We start from the raw sequence: 6,334 nt of genomic DNA, 5'->3' as shown, positions 1-6,334 counted from the left end.
GAGAAGACACGGTTGGAATGACAAGAGGAGGAAAAAAAAAAACTAATATTTTTGGTAGGTTTGAGTATAGGTGGTATACAATGAACTATTTTCAGAGGAGCAGAGGCTTTTATAGCAGTGATGCAATTGGGAAATAGGAAACAGTATGCTTGTGGGCCAGAGATTGTAATATCCTGGTGAGGGAGTTTGTGCTGGTGCAGTTAGATGCAAGGGCCTAGGAACAGGTGGTGCACTTGCAACCTCTAAAATTTTTCAGAGGTGCAATATCAAAATTTGTACCCACTACATACTTAGCTAGGTTTAAAAAATAGTGTCTAAAAATTGATCTGTAAAAACTTGCTTGAAGTTAGGTTCCTTCTCAAAACAAGACCAAAGGACAAATATAAATGAAAAAAACATGTTTACTGGTGAAGCTGGTCATAAAATTCCCAAGGGAATTCTCTAGAAAGATATACTACTGAACTAAAAGTATGACCAGCAGTATAGCCACTCCTCAAAACTAGCAAAATTGATGACCTATTAAACTCCACAATGAAAAGCCCTTCACTGTCCAGCTATTCACATTCTTCATTTTCTTTGAATATTACATTGCCATAATATTCTACTGATACAACCATGACCACTACTACTGTCACACATTTCTTTTCCCCCACTGTCCACCTCAATTCGAATGTATACCTCACAGCTCCATGATAAATCTGCCAATCATCATCATCATCATCATCGTTTAACGTCCATTTTCCATGGTAGCATGGGTTGGACGGTTCAACTGGGGTCTGGGAAGCCAGAAGGCTGCGCCAGGCCCAGTCTGATCTGGCAGTGTTTCTACAGCTGGATGCCCTTCCTAATGCCAACCACTCCGTGAGTGTAGTGGGTGCTTTTTACGTGCCACCTGCACAGGTGCCAGATGAGGCTGGCAAACGGCCACAATCGGATGGTGCTTTTTACGTGCCACCGGCACGGAGGCCAGACGAGGCTGGCAACGGCCACAATCAGATGGTGCTTTTTTTTACGTGCCACCAGCACGGAGGCCAGTCAGGGCAGCGCTGGCAACAGCCACGTTCGGATGGTTCTCTTATGTGCCACCGGCACTGGTATCACAGCTACAATTTCCATTGATTTTGATTTTGATTTTGATTTTTGATTTTCACAGCAAATCTATATGCCCAGTCTGATCTGGCAGTGTTTCTACGGCTGGATGCCCTTCCTAACGCCAACCACTCCGTGAGTGTAGTGGGTGCTTTTTATGTGCCACATGCACAGGTGCCAGACGGGGCTGGCAAACAGCCACGATTGAACGGTGCTTTTTACGTGCCACCGGCACGGGGGCCAGACGAGGCTGGCAACGGTCACAATCGGATGGTGCTTTTTACGTGCCACCGGCACGGAGGCTAGTCAGGGCGGCGCTGGCAACTGTAAATAAAATAAAATCTATAAATGTATATGCTAGTGTTTTCAGCGTAAGGGACTTTGCATATGCAGTAGTTGCAATTTCACTCATTTTGTACAAGCAACACCAGCCAATGCCAAAACACACATCTTAAACCACTGCCACCGGACCCACTACCACCCTCATCTACCATTTGTATGTTATTTTTACAAATTGCTTCCTTCTGTGCAATTTTTTAATCCATTTGTCTGTTTCACTGTGTGTGTGTATTCTCTTTTATTCTTTTTTACATGTTTTAGTCATTTGACAGTGGCCATGCTAGATCACCGCCTTTTTTTGGAAAAAATTGCCCCTGGACTTGCCAAGTACCTATTCTATCGGTCGCTTTTGTCAAACCACTAAGTTTCATGGACATAAAAACACCAGCATCATTTTTCAAGTGACAGTGAGGGGACAAACACAAATTCAAAGACACACACATATTAATATGTATATGTATGTATATATATATATATGTACGAGCAAAACGCCTCCTCTGAGTTGTCAAACATTTAAACCAAATTTTCTCAAAACAACTTGTCCGACCGTCCTATAGGCTTCCTCTTTGAGAAACACTGATTTAACCTAAATTTGAGACACCAGCAAAAGAAGAAATAAAGATAGACTTTTTTCTATTCCAAAGAAAAACTATTTTATTCACACAAATATGCAACCGAAGAGTTTAAAGTACCAGTAATGATAAGGTTGTTGACTGGGAGAACACAAACATGCTTTAAACAGTAAAACCGAATAGTCTTTCCTTCCTTCATGCCAAGTTTGAAGAAAATATCTCTTTTGCATCTTACTTTTTTGGTCTCTTAAATATACTGCATTTTGTGGCATTATTTCAAGCCGGCCGGCTTTTTTTGCACAAACTACACATGCATTTATCTCGCATGTGCATTGTATCAATTGCAACAGCTGATGTACTTGTGCATACAAATGCACGTCTTCACGGCTTTATTGATCGCATTCTCACCTGGAATCGATTTTTTTAATTGTTTCAAGACTTATACATGCCCTGATACCTATTTCTTTACTACCCACAAGGGGCTAAACATAGAGGGGACAAACAAAGACAGACATAGGTATTAAGTCGATTACATCGACCCCAGTGCGTAACTGGTACTTAATTTATCGACCCTGAAGGGATGAAAGGCAAAGTTGACCTCAGCGGAATTTGAACTCAGAACGTAACGGCAGACGAAATACGGCTACGCATTTCGCCCGGCGTGCTAACGTGTCTGCCAGCTCGCCGCCCTGATACCGTCGGTATATACATATCAAATTTGAGCACAATTGATTGGAGGATGCCGAAGATCCTAGAAGATACACAGACAGACAGAACGGATTTTATATAATATATACATATATATATATATACAACAGGCTTCTTTCAGTTTCCGTCTACCAAATCCGCTCACAAGGCTTTAGTCAGCCTGAGGCTATAGTAAAAGCTACTTACCAAGGTGTCGCGCAGTGGGATTGAACCTGGAACCATGTGGTTGGGAAGCAAGCTTCTTACCACACAACCACGCTTGTGCCTATTATTACCACACAGCTGGTGTTAGAACACCTACAATACTAGGTAGTCAATATATATAACAGCCACTTACATTTTCATTGCTGGTGACTTCAACTACTCTGAAATTAAATGGGAAACTTTTCATTGGCCGCAAAGCGCAGGTGATTTCCTTAATGTAATGCTGGATGCAAACTGGTCCCAAGTAGTCACCCACAAGTGGTAATAACACTTTGGACCTGCTCTTTACCACCACTCCTGAAACTGTTCTCAGTGTTACAATGAAGGAACCTCTAGGCAACTCCAATCATGCTATGATCATTGCCAATCTGTTTCTTATAGGCAGAAACAAGAAGCACCACCACTCCAGCAACACCAATCTCAAGAAGTCTTCTAGCAGACATGATCTGGACATTATTGTAAACAGCGATCTGTGTTGGACAAACCACATCTCTAAGATTGTGAAGAAGGCTGAGAGTGTCCTAGCATCACTCATTAAGACCTTTGTCAGCCGCTCTCCAGCTATATATTTAAAATTGTATATGACAATGGTATATCCACACTTAGAATTTGCATCACCAGTCTGGAACCCCTCTCTTGCTCAGCATATAAATCTCCTGGAAACTGTTCAGTAATGTGCAACAAAACGAATACCTGCCATCACACGTCTACCATACTCTGAACATCTTGCTTCTCTGTGCATGGATACATCGAAGCTCAAACATCTGACAACTGACTTGGTTGACATCCTCAAGATTATCCCCCATCTTTCCTTTAGCACCTTTTTGAATTCCATATGACAAACACTCGTGGATATGCTTATAAAATCAAAAAACATCACAGCACCCCTGACTTTTGGAAACATTTTTTCATGCTCAGAATTGCTTAAGCATGGAATAAACTACCTGCATCAGTTGTTAGCTGTTGAGACACTACATCCTTCAAAACTTCCATAGTTCTTGAAATTTGCCAACAGTACACCTGATGGCCTTTTTTTGTCTTTTAATTAAGTTGTAGTGCTCCTAAGTATTGTATACAACAATTTCCTTCATCATTTTATATATATATATATATATATATATATATGCATATATACATACATACATATACATATATATCTGTGTCTGTTGACTTTCTGTGCAGCATTTATGGTTGTTGATCAATGTAATGTCACACACCCCATTTCTGTTCCCACTCAGTGGTACCCAGCAAAGTGTTCAATATTTGGTGCAAGACTTTCTCTCTTTCCTATCTATTTCTCTGTCCTTCTCCTCTCCACTCTTGTGTGCAAAACTTTCTCCATCTATTTCTATCTGCCATTCTACCTATCTGCTGCCTTTCTCGCTTCACTGCCTTCCATTTCTTCCTCTGTCCATCTTTGTCAACTACCAACTGTCTATCTTTATCCTCTTTTTTCTCTACACACCTTCTTTCCTTGTACTTGCTCTTCCCCAACCTTCTCTACTCCACTCTATCTCTCTTTCTTTGCTTTTTGGTACCAAAAAACCATCCAATTTTTTATCACTTATCTTTTTTCTACTTGACCAGTGCATACTTAAGACATGTATTTTGTTTCATCTCCTGCCTAGCACTCACTTCAGACCCCCAGTTTACCTTTTCACTTTTCATTCTTTTCTTCCCTTCTATCCCATCTTTCTACCCTTCTCATTGTATCTTTGAAAACACAAGCACCACTATTTTCTTCCTTTTTTGTTAGTTTTCGTCATGTAGTGTCCCACATTTTGAAATACTTGAAATTTTTATTTTTACTGCTTATGTTTTATCCACTTGATATATTTCCAAAATTAAACATTTTAATATGCAAAATATACTTCACATTATTACATATTCTATACGTTAGTGCAAAAAATATTGTGCTTATTGACTATCTTCAAAATGATCACACCATTAATGGAAAGTTCCATGCCAACTTGTTAGGTAGTTATGAAAGGCTAGCAAAACTAAACACCCAGAAAAACTGACAAATGGTGTCTTGTTTCATTAGGGCAATGCTTCAGCACACAAGTCCGCGTGACTGTCTTTGAAGTGGTTGATCACCCTCCCTATGTTAGTGATTTGGTTCCATCAGGTTATCATCTGTTTCCCCAACACAGAAAAACACTCAGCTGGGTACCAGTATCACTGTGATGATGGCGTCTTATCTGCTGTTCAAAACCATTTTGCTCGGAGTGGTTGGAGTAACCCTGCCAGATCAGATTGGAGTCTGGTGCAGCCATCTGGCTCGCCAGGCCTCAGTCAAATCGTCCAACCCATGCTAGCATGGAAAGCAGACGTTAAACGATGAAGAAGAAGAGGAAGAAGAAGAAGAAGAAGAAGAGAATAGCTTCTTCACCAGTGTGATTCAACTGCAACTACTTATGGAAGCGAGTGGACAGTATGAAGTACTATGTTATAAAATGAACTTCATTTATTCACATTCCATGAGAGTGTCTTGCTCAGCCAATGAACATTTCACTCAACCCTCATAATAATAAAAATTATTATTATACCGGCATTTGTTTTAATGTTAACATCGAAAAAAATTCACATATTTCATTAAAAAATTTGGACTTGGGTTTTCACTCACGAAGGAAATTTTGTTGCTAGGTTACTGCTCGTCGAAGAAAAACAATTAGAAAACAAGTCTTTTATTCTATGCCTTCTTAAAAAAAAAGTAAACTAAGGGACAGCACTCCTGCTTTATTTATACTACTGTTTAAATGATTGAAATGTTGAATAAGACCTTACGAGTCAGATTTACATAATTTCTTGAGTGTTGGTTCGAAAAAACAACCTACGAGTTACGTATAGCCTTAACCTTAAGACGAAGAACCACCAAATAGATTAACAGGTTAAGTAAGTATTGTAAATAGCTCGTTTAACTATTAGAAATCTAAGTAAGATGCCTATAATTTTGAACTGATTAGACTAAATACTCGTTCTACAACGATAGCCCATCTCTCATCTACCAGTTCATAATGTCAATTACAGTGAGAGTTGATCATCACTTGATACCCGTATTTTGAGCTCTTTGAATTTAGCTGTCATCTTTGATAGTAGGAGTACAGTTTATGAGTGATGGCTTACTCTTAATCTAATGTGTTCCTCAGATTTTCAAGGATTCAGGCTATGCCAATCTTCTCCAGTATATTTTCTAGTTTTATCCCGCACAGCAATAGTTATACGTACATTTTAGGAATCATTCTTACAATTTTAATTACATTTCCCGATGCTTTTATTGCCGGGTTTTGAAGAAGAGGCAGCGTCTCTAGCATTCATGTGCTCCCTTACCAAGAGATTAATACGATTAAAATTTTTCTTGGACCTTTGTAAATCAACACCAGCGGAGAAGATGTGTCCAGGGAGGGAATGCTTGAGGGTCA

Source organism: Octopus sinensis, linkage group LG5, assembly GCF_006345805.1.
Source record: "Octopus sinensis linkage group LG5, ASM634580v1, whole genome shotgun sequence".
NCBI lineage: Eukaryota > Metazoa > Mollusca > Cephalopoda > Octopoda > Octopodidae > Octopus > Octopus sinensis.
This window is presented reverse-complemented; position numbering follows the sequence as displayed.